This window comes from Dipodomys spectabilis, unplaced genomic scaffold (genome assembly GCF_019054845.1).
Source record: "Dipodomys spectabilis isolate Male_0828 unplaced genomic scaffold, ASM1905484v1 ptg000679l, whole genome shotgun sequence".
Lineage (NCBI taxonomy): Eukaryota > Metazoa > Chordata > Mammalia > Rodentia > Heteromyidae > Dipodomys > Dipodomys spectabilis.
In genome coordinates, this window is record NW_024871356.1 from 1,288,374 (window position 1) to 1,306,177 (window position 17,804).

The following is a 17,804-nucleotide window of genomic DNA, read 5'->3' on the forward strand; positions in this document are numbered from 1 at the left end:
TTGTGTACATCTATAATGATTTCTGCAGAGTTTGTGATTTTTTAATCAGAAATAATTTGATCCTATCTGTTGAAATGAGTGGTACAGAACCTAAAGATATTTCTGGTTCTTGACTGAAAAAAGAATATTTTAAAATATTCTATATTCTGTGTTTGCATAATATCCATAATCTATTTAATTCTTTCCTAGATATACTTTGAATTCAACATTGTTTTATAATATGTTATTTATTAATAAATGTGTCCTTTCAGATTGCATTTCATATAGAAAATTTAAGATTATATTTTCTAGGTTCTTTTTTTTTTTGGTCCAGTCATGGGCCTGAACTCTGGGCCTCTGAACTCTGAAAGCTGACCCTCAGCTCTTCAGCTCAAGGCTAGCACTTTACCACTTGAGCCACAGAGCTACTTCTGACTTTTTTCTTTTTGCGTATGTGGTGCTGAGATATCGAACCCAGGGCCTCAAGCATGCAAGGCAAGCGCTCTACCACTGAGCCACCTTCCCAGCCCCTTTTTCTAGGTTCTTATAGTAGTTTGTTTCTTTGGGATAAAATGATAATGTTAACTAATTTCAAAAGTTTTGTGAAGTTCTATGTAAAGGCCTTTCTAAGGTGAAGATTTAATACACTGATGTCAAACTAACGTTTAATTCTAACACTTGCATATATTGTTACACTTGTAATTTTGTAATTAACCTTTTAATAACTGTTTTTCATTTCTGCAACTGAACAATGGAAAATATGGAATACTTCACAAATTTTCATATTATCCTTGTGCAAGTGTTATGTTAATCTCTGTATTGTTGTAATTTGGGTATACGTGCTGCTGAAGCATGTAGTATCCTCTAAATTTAAGTAGTTAATGATGCAATCTTTATACAGGCTTATATCCTTGGGTGCCTATTTGTAGCAAGGAAACCTTATTGTTCCTAACAATACTATTTATCTTATTTCCCTAAAATAATGTGTATAGTGGAAAAAAAATTACATTGTTCGGTCGATTGCTCACATTTGCGTTTTTTTGTCAATGACAATTTTAAGGCTTTTTCATTTTAGATTTGATCATACTTTGAAGCACTTATAGCTAGGTCCTAAGGTGATGGCTTTTTCAAGTTCTTATTTATGTAACTGAGTTAGCTTTGTGGAGCTAATAGATTCAACGTAAGCCTTGCTTAAGAGCTACTTCTAAACTTCTTCAGCTTAAATTTTCCAAATGAGGTCTTACTGGCACAAATTTCTACCTGACCCTTTATCCTTCTTCCATGTAGGAACAGACCAACCAGAATATCCTACCCTGACAGCATAGATTGTCTTACTGGAACAAAACTAATCTTAGTTACAAGGGATCATAGAGAGATGAACAGTTCAGCAGAACTGTTCAGACTAGAAGGTATTTTATCAAAATTTAAGTGTCTATTATACCTACCATTTCAAAAGTAACTAACGCCAAGGTGAAAAAAATTCGTCTTATGCATGATTTCCTAATGTCTGGACTGTCTACCTTCCAACCAGGCAGGAACTTACACTACTGCCTTTCTATCACCAAATATTTCCATAGCTCCAGGAGAAGTCCATGTTTCTCCTCATTATTAAGCCTTAAATTGGTAATGTTTAATCACAGTGTTTCCTCTTGCCTTCAGGCTGTAAATCTACAAATGCTAAAGATTTAGGTCTAACTCTCCCTATCACTGAGGTACAGATAATGCAATAATACTTTAAAACAGAGTTGTCTTTGATACCCTAACCACAACAGAACAATGCAAAACATGTGCCCTTTTTATTATATTATATATAGTTATATATTTTATACTTATATGTGCTGATTTCATATTTCACACAGTGAAACTTAGTAGAATTAATTGATAATTTGACAAATAAATTGATAATTATTTATTCCAATAAAGAGAATTAGAATACAAATAATTAGGTTTAGAATACAAACTAGAATATAAAAAGTATCAATGTAATGTCTTCACTATAAACTTGTGATACCTTCTAAGTGTTCTTGTTCTTCTGAATTCACATGGTAAAAAAAAAAATGTTGATTTCCTCTAAAGTATAAGGAATTTTACTCTGCTGCTCTGTTTATTGTTTCAACTCGCTTGTTCCAAACTGGTTTTTCTCCATATTTCTGAAGCATACCTATTGATTATACCCAAATTTTTCTGATATTATGTATACAAGATATTATCTTCTGCAAGATGTATGGGTCCTAGGATCCCATGTCCCAGTTACCCGCATCATCATATAACAGGGTCAAGACTTCTCAACTAGGCCCAGGCAACATGCCAACAGAAATAATTGAAGAGCCATGTCAATTTCTCATTTCCAATAATATTTCAGGGCCCCAATTCCTTGAGAAGCAGGAATTAGCAGTAAGCAATAGTGAAATGCAAGTCAACTTAAAATAAAGGATGAGACCACAAAATCTATGAGAAAGTACTGCAATTCAAACTTTCGGTTTACAGATGACTAGCCCATAGGAGTGAACAAGATCACAAAGTGTCACAAGACTATTTTTAATACCCCTTCCCTAATGATTAATGAACGATTTCAGTCCAGCATAAGTGGGCCTGAAAAATAGCTCCTGGAAGGATAGATTCACAATTGGTCTTTAAAGGTCAGGAAAACTTGAATTAGAGGTCAAATGTAATTCAGAAAAAAATTAATTGAGAATATCCTTAGTGCTTGATAACACTGTGATATGTACAAGTTGCCATGTCGAAAACAAACTTTACAACTTGGGTGCGGGAGAGGGGAGGGAAGATTGGGTCGGGGCGCAGGGGGAGGATGCTAAAGGATGAGAAGTGGAAACAAAGGAGGAGGCTACAATGCTTGATAAGAAATGTACTCATTATCTTCCCCACGTAATTGTAACCCCTCTGTACAGTATTTTCACAATAAAAAAAAATACACTGGTACTTCAGTAAAACTTGGTTCTGTGGTATAAAAATGTTGTCATTCTCAAAATATTTAATCTCCTGAAAGTGTATTCTTTTTCAAATAATCTTTGAAAATTCAAATTCGCAAACCAGGTACTAGTGGCTCACGCATGTAATCCTAAATACTCAGGAGGCTGAGATTTGAGGATCACGGTTCAAAGCCAGCCCAGGCAGGAAAGTCCGTTAAACTCTTATCTCCAATAAACCACTCGAATATCAGAAGTGGCACTGTGGCTCAAGTGATAGAGTGCTTGCCTTGAGCTGAAGAACACAAGGACAGTGCCCAAGCCCAGAGTTCAAGCCCCATGAACTACCAAAAAAAAAAAAAATCACATTCGCCAAAATAACATTTGACAAATAAATGATACTTAGTGGCAATAGAGTTACAATAGAGGTACAATAGAGTTGATTTACTTACCCAGCACTAATGCCAATCAGGTTCAACCATTCATTAAACTGTAGAAATAGTACCACCCACCATTTGTGTTATTCATTAGGTGCCTTTCAAATTTGTTAAATGTATCAGCCTCCCATATTTCAAACCCAAACGTTAGATGATAAAGTAAATTTCATCATTTAATAAGGTACATTTTAAAAAGTCACAAAGAGTTGCCTTATCATATGTTATTTTATGTTTTTCCTATCTGTCTGACATAGTAAATCTTGAATATGGGTACTCGTCAGAGATGTGACAAACATAAAATCTGTCTTCTATTTCTATCATATTCCTCTATAATAGTAAATTTTAATTTTCTTTTTTTCAAAACTTAAATGTACTACAAAATATTATCCCATGTAAAATAAAATAATCACACACCCTTGCACAAAGCCATTTATAAAAATTGGTTGTTTGGAATACATTCTAAACCATTTTTAAACTTTCTTGTTGACTAACGATTAATCTTCTAAATGGATGAGAATTAAATCATGTCTAGGTGCTTCACGCCTCCAGTCTTGCAAATTATTATTGCAGATGAAAGAATTATGGAAATATAAGCTGACATAAGTTCAAGTATATGCAGGATTGAAACTCCATGGAATGTATATAAACCTTTCAAACTATCAACAGAGAGTTTAACAGAATGACTATCAGGAAGTTGAAGCTAGAGAGGAATAATTGTAAATACATAGAATGAATGAAAAATGGAACAAGGGGCAAGCACAGCTAGAATATCAATGTACACAAGTGATAAGGAAGTGGTAAATCTGAAATACATCTTGTAGAAGGAGTTGGTTGACTATGATAGAAGGAGTGAAATCTGATCCAGGAGCATTGGACAATTAGATGGACATATTTAATTGTAACACACTTGCACAACCTTTTGAAATTCAGTTAAAAAACACACAAAAATTATAACCAAACAGCAATCTCTAGAGAGTATGAATATGACCTCTCAAAATTTTAAGCAGTTAATGAAGGGCAGTATTAAGAAAAGCAAACAAAACTATTAAAAGAGGGCCGTTTGGGGTAGGGGAGAAATTTGAACAGATTTAAATAGATTGTCTCAGGTTATAAATCACCTATATCTGCTGCAAATGTTATCTTCCTTCTGCGAGTTCTCTCTGAACTGGATACTCCACTCCTGAGCCACACTTGATAGCTTGTGAAGATAGAATGCAAGAGAAAAGATCAAGAACCCATTACTCCGCTGGAAAGAAAACAATTCTCTATGTTTTCTTTCATCTCTCTTCACTACTCTTTCTTCATACTTTTAAGTCAATTAATTTTGAATTATATATTTCCTTCTTTATTCTGGAAAAGTAATTGGTGAAAGTAATTCACTAAATATTATTTGCAATTTTTTTTATCATGCTGTTTACTTGTTCAAGGGAGTCCATTAAACTTCACCCCTGCATTTGGTTGCCATAAGAACCCAACATTGATGTTAATCAGGACAAACTGTAATGTAAAACTTTGTCTTCAAAAAAACCAGTCCAAGAAACTGTGATCACAAATGTTTGGATATCCGTTTTTCTTTTTTTCTTTTGCCTTGAAAGTCTTCTTGTCGGGCTGGGAAGGTGGCTCAGTGGTGGAGTGCTTGCCTTGCATGCTTGCTGCCCCGAGTTCGATTTCTCAGGACCATATAAGCAAAAAGAAAAAAACCAGAAGTGGCATTGTGGCTCAAGTGGTAGAGCACTAGCTTTGAGCTGAAGAGCTGAGTGACAACGCCCAAGCCCAGAGTTCAAGTCCCACGACCGGACCCAAAAAAAAAAAAAAAAGAAAGAAAGTCTTCTTGTGTCTAAAGTGCCCACAAACATAAGTACTCCAACACTTTTTGGTTCAATCACGTCTAACCTCAAAGATATCCTTTGCTAATAAGATGCTTAGAGGAAACCGCAGAATACTCCACTTTTATCTTCTCTCTTAAGACTCTCCTTAGATACCATATCAGAAACAGTGAAGTTATTCTTTGCAAAATTATTTCAATAGATTATTTTTCTCTTAGTCTTGCATTTGGTCAACAAGATATATGGAAGAGAATAAAGTTAAAGCACCCATACCTTGGATGACAGTGTCTGTTACAAAGGACAATGCTTCTATGTCCTATTTCTATGTCCTCCTCTTAGCTCTTGCCTGATTTCCGATTAATCACAGCTTCTTGGCTCCAAGTCTAGTGAAGGTGAATGACTCTAAGACCTCCCCCACTGCTACATCTTCATGGTTTCTCCTTTAAAACTCTTTTAAGTTGCCTCCATTGGATGTGGGATTTATTTTCATGTCTTCATTCAATCAGTTCTGCATTGTAGTGAGCCAAATCTGTAAAATCACTTTAGGTAGCAAAAATATTACAATCTATATCAAAAAGTTTTGGCCTGCCTCCACTGTTGAAGCCAATTTGCTTAGCTAGGGCTTCTAAGAACACTCTTTTCTTACTTTTTCCATGTGGTCAATTCTTTTCTGATCCCAAAACTTTTTGGCTTATGTAATAAGAGAAGTATTCACTATCTCATTTTAATAAGGATTTATATTTGTGAGCCACTTAGAAATGTGAAATCACTGGTTTGAAGTATCCAATCAGAATTTTTTCTGTGTTTCAACGATTCACGTGCAAAGAAATTGTGGAAAGTATTACAAACAAAAAGTGTAAACCCAATAGCTTTTTTCATTGTGGAGGGCACTTTCTCCCTAAATATTTTGATCCAAATTATCTTTTTCAGAGGATTACTGTTTGGTAATTAAAGGTCAATTCACAAATTTTGATGTCTTTTTTTTTTTTTAAGAAATTTGAATTAAATTGCACTATAACCTCATTTCACACAGTGAGAGAATATTTCCTGGGTAAGGACAGTTTTCAAGGAAAGCTACAGGATTTACAGCAAGGTTTCTGAGGTTTGTTTGTTTAGTGTGAAAATGAGCCATCTTCACTCACATTGCTCCCTTTCCACTAAGTCTCCATGGATTTCTTTGCATGAAAGCCTATTTTCCCAGGCAATTTTAAATTTTCTTAATAGGCTACGTTGTTTAAAAGTTTGAACAATTAAAATTTATGTGTCATATTTTTAAAACTCTTTTGAAATTCCTTTATCAAAACCGCAAATTCACCAATTCTAATTCCACCTTTACCATCAAAAACAGTTAACATGTTGTTTTCACGATATAGTGTCCATGCAACTATTATTTTCCAGTGGCTTCGTTATGCATATATATGACCATATAAGCTGATGTTGAACAAAATGAACTCCAAGATATGGAATCAGAGAATTTTATTTGCGGTTGTTGTTTTTTTATGTATTATGTGATTTCTATTTTCTTTGGTTTTTCCCCTTTGGTTTATCCTTTGCTGTATTTGATTTTGGTACCCTGTGTATTGTGTATACATTTACCTTAATTAGGGAAGGGAAGAGGAACATCACAATGGTGACACAAATGACAAAGGTCAAACCAATGCATTAGCAATACTCACAAGACAATATGTTGGAAATATACATTACAACTTGTGAGGGGATACGTAGGTGAAGGAAAATTGTGAGAAAAGTGAGGGAGGGGGTAACAAGTTTGAAAAGTTATGTATTCACTATCTTACAATCACTGTAACCCGACTGTACATCACTTTGACAATAAAATTATATTTAAAAAATAAGCTGCATAAAATAAAATTTCACTGTATTGGTATAGTTAACATTATTTTTTATATAGTAAAATTAAAAAAATCAATACTATTTGGCATCTAATTTAATTACCCTTTCTTTATCAGAAGGTCGTCAACTTGAATGTTATCCAACTAGACAATATTTTCACAATATATTTGCATATTTTGGAAAAAAATAAATTTAGCACTTCACACACATAAAACCAAAAACAATTTACTTCTATGGAAACCCATAACTTTTAAAATTAAATAAGTTGTGAGGACAGAATATATGTGTTCTTCAAAATTCCTATAACTAATAACTACTCATTTTCAGATTCTGAACATTCCATACCTGAGAGATTCAAAACAGTACTTGTTTTCATGTTATATAATTCTGCCATGGATGCAGATTCCAATGGGGTGTTACACATTGAGAAGTCAACAGAAAAATAGCCACATTCTTGTAGAGGATAAAACTATGAAGCATCTGTAATAATTCTTCAAGAGTAAGCAATCCCAAGCTTTATGCCATAAAGTCATCCTAGCCCAACAGTTTCCAACTTGTAAGGTGCACCTTAAAATTCCCTTATTTCACATCATGAATAGCTTATCTGTACTGTGAAAAAATACTGCATCTCTGGTATTGTGATGCCTTCCTTGTTCTGCAAAGAACACCACAATAAACTCAGTTGCATCAATTTTCCCCCAGTGGTATTCTTGAGATCAGAACTCTTGCAAATATTATTTATATTTATACTTTTTAACTATCATAGATATTCAGGATACTAAGATCAGATGATTATGGTTCAAAGGCCATCCAGGCAGGAAGGTCCCTTAGAATCTTATCTCCAATAAACTTCTCAGAAAAAGCCAGACACAAGTGGCACTGAGGTTGAAGTGGTAGGGCAGGAGCCTTGAGCTCAGAGACACTGTCAAGGCCCAGAGTTAAAGTCCAATAAAACAAAAACAAAAATTGGGCTGTGAAGGTGGCTCAGTGGTAGAGCAATTGCCTTGCATGCATGAGGCCCTGGGTTCGATTCCTCAGCACCACATAAGCAAAAAGAAATAAAGCCGGAAGGGACGCTGTGGCTTAAGTGGTAGAGTGCTAGCCTTGAGCTGGAGAGCTGAGGGACAGCATCCAGGCCCAGAGTTCAGGCCTCACGACCTGAACCCCCCCCCAAAAAAACTAAAAATTAACCCAAATCTAGCAATTTTCTCATTGTATACAGAGGCACATAATTAAGGAAATTGCTTCCAGTGTAACATATAAGTAGAAGAAAGAAGATGTCACACAATTATTCTCTTCATACCATGTTATACCAAACCCTCAAAAAGTGTTTTTTTTTATTTATAAATTAATATCATCCATTCGTTGGCAACTCTGTCTAGATTATTCACATTATCATTTTATACATGAACTGTTGGAATGATCTATTAACTAAGTTCTAATTATAACTCTCTTGAAAGAATATTCTAGGCAAATTGAATGCCAGAATCATTTGTGAATTTGTCAGTTAAAACCTCTACTTAAAAAGAATTTTGTAGTATCCAATAGAATATGGAACTACAAAAAGAAACAATTTATTTTGAATCTAAATTCTAATTTTGCAAGGTCCACAAAGTCCTACATTAGAAGAACTGTGCTATTTCTCCGGGCTTAAGTTTTGTAAAACTTCATCATTTCTTTGGCATCCAACAGAATGACGCTTACTTACTTTTTCAAATTTTGGATGGGAATCATGAGCTATTTTGCATCTAAGAATATTCTGTAATGAAGAGAGATTTAAAACACAACTGAGGATTATATATTAGTTGCATTTCAACTGGAAACTTCACTACTCAAAACATAATGACAAAATTAGCCCAAACTTCCAACTGTGTATTTCTTTCTTGTAATTTGGTTTGTTTTATTGAGACAAAATTATACTACCTGGTCCAAGGAAGGTATCACTATGTAATTCCACTCTCTAATCTCTGGTCTTAGTCTGAGTGCTAGAATTCCAGGCTTGTATCACATTGCCCTGCCATAGATTGTTGGTTTATTTAATCTAGAAACACACTAGCAATTCTGAACTTCTCTGATGATCTTATCCATTGACTGCTCAGATTGTTTATGTACAGTTTTGAAAGATGTTCTAACATTTGACACAGGATATGAACATTTTCAGATGCACCTGCAGGGGTCTCTGATTCATTCCTCCATGGATCTGATCCCTTTGATAATGAATTCTTGACTTTCTTACTATCTCTGGTCCCTACCTATATAATAGTCTCAAACTTTTTTGAAGAAAGTTCACTAGAGGACTTTTTAATATTAAAATTTATCACTTGATTCTAGTATTACTCAGGACATATTTTCTATTGCTTTGTAACTTTTCTACATATTCGGAGAGTTGTTTCATTTGTGTATTCGTGGGTGCACATATAAGTGCCTCTGTGGGTATGCGTATGTTTGTATGTATGTATGCAAAAGCCTCAAGCTCTTATTCAACAATCTTGCTCATGAGTGGTATTCCATCACTTGAACTGTTCTTCCAATGCAGATTTGGCTGTTAATTATAGATAGTGTCTCAAAGATTGTTCTGCCCAGGCGGGATGCAAACTGAACTTCCCAGACTCCTTTACATTCTTAAGTTTTACTTTTCCAAGAGTATCAAACTACAAACTACAAACATTTTTGTGAGTGTTAAGTCTAACCTGTAGCCCAGATTTTTAGCTCAAGAATTCATATAAAGGTAGATGAACATACACATTACATATGCTGAATGTACACTGTTAGAAATGTGATCTTAAGCTGGGTGGCGGTGAGATCTGAGGATTGAGGTTCAAAGACAGTAGGAAAGTCCCAGAGACTCTTTTGTCTAATTAACTACAAGAAAACTGGAAGTGGCACTGTGGCTCAAGTGGTAGAGCACTAGCCTGGAGCTGAATAGCAGAGGGACAGCGCCCAGGGTTCAAGTGCCATGACCAAAAACAACAACAACAACTATATATATATATATATATATATATATATATATATATATATATATATATATGTATGTATGTATATATATATATATATATATATATATAAAGGAAATAAAAAGGAATATGATCTTTGCCTCCAGGTTCATTGCTAGTATAATCCCTGCTCTTTCAAGATGGATGTTTTTTCCAGTTAAGTCCATTCTCTTATATCTGAATTGCATGGAACCAGAATCATACTTCTATTCTACTTTTTACAAATTTGCACGATTGGAAGTGTGATTTAGAAAGGGAGTGGCCTCATACTTCATGTTCCCACTTGGGGAAACTTAAAGTCATATTTGGACTTTTTGTTGGTCATGGGACTGGAACCCAGGGGTTCACGCATGGTAAGCAATCACCGTACCATGAAGCCACATTCCCAGAGCTCTAAATGACTTTCTTAAGATGGTATTATATTTTCATTCCATAAATATGTATCATAAATTTGGCCAGTTGCTAGAAAAGGACATAGAAAACAATATTAAGTTCAATAAGGCTGGATGGACAATGAGTAACTGTCACGGTCTAGCCAGGGCACAGAGGGGCTTACCTCATAGGGCTGGTTCAACAGGCTGAGTAAGACAGTTGCTGACCCACAGCCCACCTCCAGAATGAGAGGGCCACCTTGGGTTCCAGCCACATGGGGACACTGGGCCACCTATTCAGTCCCCATTCAACCAGTTCCTGAGAGACAGAGAGACAGAGAGAGAGAGAGAGAGAAAGAGAGAGAGAAAGAGAGAGAGAGAGAGAGAAAGAAAGAAAGAAAGAAAGAAAGAAAGAAAGAAAGAAAGAAAGAAAGAAAGAAAGAAAGAAAGAAAGAAAGAAAGAAAGAAAGAAAGAAAGAAAGTCAAAATTACAATTAAGCTGGGTGCCAGTGGCTCAGGACTATAATCCTAACTAAGAGGCTGAGATATGATGAACATGGTTCATAGCCAGCCCAGCCAGGAACGTCCATGAGACCCTTAATCTCCAAAGAACCACCAGAAAACTTGAAGTGGCACTGGGGCTCAAGTGGTAGAGTGCTAGTCTTGAGCTGAGAAGCTCGTAGACAGCACCCAGGCCCAGAGTTCAAGCCCCACGATTGACAAGAATTGGACTTCCCACCACAAGAAGTTTGCTGAATACCACACATTTTCCTAGGGACCATGGCAAAGAAGTCAGGCTGAGCTTTCTGTCAACTGAAGGGCATGAGTTGGTCACCTGGCTTCTCCGTGCCTCATTTTCCCCAGGTACATAACTGAACACAGGGAAGGATCTCCTTCCTCATAGGAATAGGATAAGGATGAAAGAGAACCGTGTTTTGTTTCATAAACATGTACATGTCACAGGAATAATAACAGGCCTCATCTGAGCCCTTTCCCAGTTATCTTACTGTCGTATGCTCACAATATTGCCAAGAACCGTATCTGACAGCCGCTCCTTCTGTGCCTGGCCCTGCTCCAGAGATCCCTCTGTATTGATCCCTTGTTTCCTCACAACTGTCCCAAGATGAGCCTGAGGTACAATGGTGGAGGCCCAACCCAGAGCTTTATGGCTGCTGTAAACTAAGTTTGGGACAATCATCTAAACTGATGACTGAGCATGGCGCTATATGTCTACCATCCCAACTAAGGAGGACCAGGCCTCGTGGTGCACACCTGTCACAGATAGGAGGACCACGATCCAGCCCAGCCTATGCACATATTGAGTGAGTCTCTATTTCGGAAATGCCCAAGACAGAAAGGCTTGGCTGCCGTGGTAGAAAACCTGACTGGCAAGCGTAAGGCCTTGAGTTCAAACCCTAATACACCAAAAAGAACAAGAGTCCCGGTGGCAGAGGCTCATGTCTATAATCCTAGCTACTCAGGAGGCTGAGATATGAAGATCACAGCAAAAAATTTAAAATAGGTTTGGCCTCACCCATCAGAAGTCATAATGAGAAAACCCGGAGTCTGACTTATGCTGGTGCACTCCATACCAGCAGGGCTCACATCCTTAGTAAGTGCTGGCCATGCTTTCTGTCCCCCTGGGAAGCCAACCCCTGTGGGCCCCATACTCAGGTCCTACCAAGCTCCAGCTGCCACCAACCAGGCCCAAAGGAGTAGACAGCTCCAAGGCACACAGGTCCCTTGGTCTTATAATATAATATTGCTGAGTCCCCTTCAAGTTTCTCACACTTCCAGGTCCCCAGACCTCAGTCACAAAGCCCATGCATCCCCCAAATGTAGCAAGCAGAAGTTACCAAAGGACCACGCCTCCTCATTACAATCCACTTCTACACACACACACACACACACACACACACACACACACACACACACACACACAAATCCAGACCAGTGACAGAAGACTCGTCCATGCAGCACCTGCAATTTTCCAAATGATCACTCACCTTGAGCACAGTCAGGTTATACAAGGAGGAGGATGTTATATCTCTCTCTCTCATTCTCTCTCTCTCATGCACACACACACACACACACACACACACACACACACACACACACACAGAGTCTCAGAGAAGTGCCTCTCCAGAGTTGTTGGTTCCTCATCTGGGACAATGTGCAAGCTGGAGCACAGGAGTTCCCTTAGAAGAATCAGGGGTTCCCACCCAAGTGGAGCATCACTCTAATGATGCAGCAGCACCACACACACACACACACACACACACACACACACACACAGACTCAGAGCAGTGTTTCTCCAGAGTTTGTTGGTTCCTCATCTGGGACAATGTACAAGCTAGAGCACGGGGGTTCCCTTGGAGTAATCAGGAGCTCCCACCCAAGGGGAGCACCACTCTAATGATGCAGCATACCCTGCCTATCACTTTCTCCAGGGCCAGACCCTTGACTCCCCATTCACCAAAAGCATAGGCCAGGACGCTGGGTGAAGGAGTTCTGAGACAAGTGGCTCCTCAGAGCCAGGAGAGGAAACAAGCAGGGGGTCATGGTGACCCCAGAGGGGTATCTGACATGAGGTGGGGGCGGTATTGGGGATATGGATGGGGTCCTAAAGGATACATACATGGATTTAGTCCCTACATCCAGCCTGCATGCTTCTGGTCCACATGGCAGATTCTTGGGAAGGACAAGGAGACCAGATGGACTGGGAGCACCAGCAGAAACTGGCAGAGCTGGGAAATGTGATCACTCTGTGAGAACAGTTGAGAGTTGGGGGAGGGGACAGGCTGGGTGTATGTGTATGTGTGTTGGGGGGGGTGTTCCTCCCAATATTTACATTCTGCCTTGACCCCCAGCACTCTCACTTCCCTAATGGGCTCTTCTGGGACCCTCTCTTCAGGTGAAAGGGTGACCGAGCACAGAGGACAAGGGCTCACACAGCAAGAGAGACCTGCCTCCAGTGCCCCCAACCCCAGAAAAAGAAAAGACCCAAGAAGGCAGGTGTGAAGGTGCTACTCCTCACCTCTGACTAAAGCCACCAGGTTCCCAACAGGAAGATGAAGGGTGCAGATAGGTGGCTGTGTGGCTCCCACTGCTCCAGTCCAGGGCCTCTGTGGTGCCCCCTCCTCACCCATCCCTGAATCTCCCTGTTTCTTGGGACACTGGCAACTAGGGATGGGGGTGGGATACACTGGTCAACACCCACTCCCACCCTTGGGGCACATTTGTGGCACAGCCCTGGCCAGACTGTAGGGCATGGGGGATCCGGAGATCCAGTCTGGAGGGGGAGGATCACGTGGTTTGGGGGTCATAGGGTATGGGCCCAGGAGGAGGTCATTCACTTGTGCTGCTGGGAGAAGCTTTTGGAGGCAGCTCCGGGTGGGTTTGAGCAGCAAAGGCAGTAGCATGGCAAACAAATACTCAGGTCTGGAGCAGAGACGGGGGGGCTGGACCAGGTTGGGGCCACAAGCCTGCCTGTGGAGTGCCATCACCTGAGGACTCCAAGAGGTGCCATGGGTCCAAGCAAGCAGTGCTCGGTTTGAAATGCAGTGCCGTGTGGAATGCTAAAGGGGACCGGTGAGTGGGCAGGTGCATGGCAGTGCTGAGCAAGGCCTTTCCTCCTATGGCTTGAGTCTCTTGATCACCACTCAGCCACCTCTACCTTCTTCAACTGTTGGTAGTGGTGTCAACCAACAGAGGAATTCCAGTGCTATCAAGCAGCATGGAATGTGGGTGTGACCACCATTCTTATATCCCATTGGTCAGAAAGAACCATGAAAGAATGGGAGTGTGGCCGGAATCCTGTGATACAGGCAGAATGGGCAGAGTGAAGATGACAGTGGCTTCCTCAGCCCCTTTCCCAGGGAACTCTGTCTACTAATTCAGTTGGGGACAAGAGAGTGACTGGTCTTAGATTGTTGTGTATGTCTGTTTGTTGCCAGTCCTGGACCTTAAACTCAGGACCTGGGCACAGTCTGTAAGCTGCTTTTGTTCATGACTAGCCCTCTACCATTGGAGCCACACAGCTCTACTTCTGACTTTGTTGGTATTGAAGTTGGACAGGGGTCTCAAGGACTTTCCTGCCTAGGGTGAGTTTGAACATGATCCTCCTATCACAGCCTTGTAAGTATCAAGGAGGACTGCTGAGAGCCGCTGGTGCCTGGCAAATCATTGGTCTTGCTGATGTTCTGGCACAGACCTGAGTTCCCTATCCTCGGGTTGAAGTGGTGGGAGCTGGAGCCCACAGTAGGAATCCTGGTCTTGCCACCTCCAAATGGCAGGAGAACCTAAGAAACTCATTCTTATCCATAAGATTACCAATGGAATGCAATCAATGTCAAGATTGAATGAGTAGTTCTTGAATGATTCTAGGATCAAATTATACACAATTATATCCTAGGACACTGATTGATTTTAGTTAATAATTCATTAAGCATTTCAACAATCACATTAATTAAATGGAGGCAGAATGAATTACCTAAGAATTTGACCTCACATAATATAAAGATGCAATATTTTCTGCCAGAATTGGAATTAGAACTCATTGTCTTGGTAACTTTGTTGCACTGTGTGGGAAGGGGAAGCTTGCCTCCTTAAAGTCAGGAAATTCAAGTCTGTTCCTTAGGCCTGAATTAGATCCCCAGCACTAAAAAACATCCTATTCATGTATATTTTAAATATATGATTAATATTCATATACATATGTTCAATCCCTATTACACTCAGTATACTTATTCTTTTTTGTCTTTTCTTGTATTGATAATTTATTTTATTGACTATTATGACACATTGAACATCGATTACATTGATTACATAGGATTATATGTCTGCATATGTATTCCACTTTATACTTGACACCCAGGACTTTCACAGAAAAGGAAAAAAAATGTGTCACTATCAGCTTCTTAAGCCACGATTAATGGTTTGGGAGTCCTGGCATCTGAACTCATGGCCTACAAGGCCAAATTCATGAATGGGTGAGTGTCAACACGCCATCCTGGGGCAAATTGAGCTGACAGGCAGTTCCCAGGACCTGAGATCAAGCCCCAGGGGTTGACAAAATATGAACAGATTGACATGCGGATGACAGTACACTAATAAATCTATATGTTTATATAGTGCCAGAGATGTCTATACATTATTCAGTTATATAGACGACATTTCTACAAATTATGGGGTATTTATTATGCCTCCATGTAAATAATGTTATTGTTTTCATCCTTAATGAACTATTAACTAAATCAGTGTCTTGAAATTATTGCATTCCTGTAAATAATAGTATTCTTTTAATGCTTCATAAATATTAAATAAAATCAATCAGCTTCCTCAAATCATCTTGTCTAATTTTATAGGAGAATCATTCACGTTCAACTCCTTCAACCTGACATTGAAAACATTCCTATGGGTGGGAACGAGTCTCTTAGTATCTCATGCCATTGGTAGGTGTCAGGACTGGGATTTGAAATCAGGGCCTATGTTGCCACGTGGTCCTATGGCTTCCCCGATAGTCCACCAGCCTTCAGCAATGCAAGGTAAAATATCCTTTGCAACAGTGTCATTCGGACCCAGGAGGGTCACCTCACAAAGAAAGAAAATATAAAAAGGCCATCTCCACATTGTTCCTGTGATTTTTTTTCTCTTCAAGGCCTAGGGATCTAGGATCCCAGGATCAGCTGTGGGTCCAGTGGCTGCACCCCAGCTTAGGGTGATCGAAGCTGAAGCAGAGTTGCCAGGACCCGAGTTCAAGGAACGCTCTGGGAAAAAATAAAATAAAATAAATTTAGCTCCCTGGCTTGCAATTCCCACCATTTATTCTGCCAGGTTTTGGATTTGAACTAAGGGTCTGGGTAAATCTGCAGTGGATGAAGGGGAAGCTCACCGTACTTGAAGATAAGAGTTTCAGGCCTGTTCACTAGGCCTGAATTCAAGCCCCAGCCTTTGAAAACCTACTGTTTATATAAAGATAGGCTTTGTACTTACCTATAGATGTTCAGTCCATACAAGTTTGGTGTGGTTGTTCCTTGTATTTATTGTTGTATTCATTTATTTACCATTGATTTTACTGAAGATGATGACACCCATTCCGTTTATTACATTAATGACATCCTATAACATAGCATCTAGAGTTGTAGAAGTGTTCTCCATCATGCCTGACACCCAGGACTCTCAGAGAAAAGGAAAACAAATTTCACACTCAGCTTCTTACTCCATGATCCAATTGTTGGTAGTGCTGGAATCTGAACTCAGGGCCTAGCAGCACTAATTGGCAAATAGGCCAATGTGAACACACCATCCTGTGAGCAACTAAGAAGGAAGGCCATTCCCAGGATATGACATTGATCCCCACGGTCGGCCACAATAGTTATAAATTCATTGTTTAAATATAGGATCTATATTTATATATGTATGTGTGGAAAGCATCTCGTGTTCGGTGTACTTCTTATTTTGTGTCTTATCCATGGAGGTATTGTGTATTTTACTGAGTATGGTAACAGATATAACAGTGTTTACATGGATGACAACCTATTTCCATGTCCATACTGTTTCTAATGCTTTCTCCATCCTAGTTGAGACACAGGATATTCGCAAGCCAGGAAAATAGCTGAATCGATTGGCTTCTCAAATCAGGATTCATATTTTCGCTGTGTTGGGATTTCAACTCAGAGCCTAGCAGACCCAATTGAGGAAAGGGTCAAGGTGAGGACACAGGTCTGTGAGCAATGAAGGTGATAGGCCATTCCCAGGACCTGACATCGAGTGCCAGGGAGAGCCAGATAGTCATAAATTCATAATTTAAATATAGGATCTATATTTACATAAATGTGTGCGCAGCATCTTGCATTCAGTGCACTTCTCCTTATTTTGTTCCTAATTCATGGAGGTATTGTGTATTTTATTGGTGACAGGTATAACTGTGCTGACATGGATGACAACCTGTTCCCATGGTTATAGGGTTGCCTATGCATTCATTTTCCATCCTAGTTGAGACCCAGAACTTTCACAGGAGAGGAAAACATTTGCAACGACTGGCTTCTGACATTAGGATGAAACTTTTGTCAGTGATGGGATGTGAATTTGGGTCTGGGTAGCTCTGTTGAACTGTGATGGAAGGGGAAGCTCACCATCCTTGAAGACTAGAATGTCAGGCCTGGTCCCGGGCCTGATTTGAAGCCCCAGCATTGGACAAAATAACAAGCCCATCTTTTTTAAACATAGGATCTCTCTTTATCTACAGGTATGTTATGCAACTTGCATTCAGTGTAGTTATTCTTTTTATTTTGTGTCTTATTCATGGATGTATTGTATGTTTTATTGAGTATGATGACAGATATAACTGTGCTCACATGGATGTCAACATATTCCCATGGCTATAGAGTTGCCTATATAGTATACCCCATCTGCG

General features: G+C 39.2%; 1 pseudogene; it reads right to left on the reverse strand.

Moving 5' to 3' along the window:
* Nucleotides 1-733: 733 nt before the first annotated feature.
* Nucleotides 734-833, reverse strand: LOC122101712 (annotated as a pseudogene).
* Between the last annotated feature and the right edge of the window lie 16,971 nt (nucleotides 834-17,804).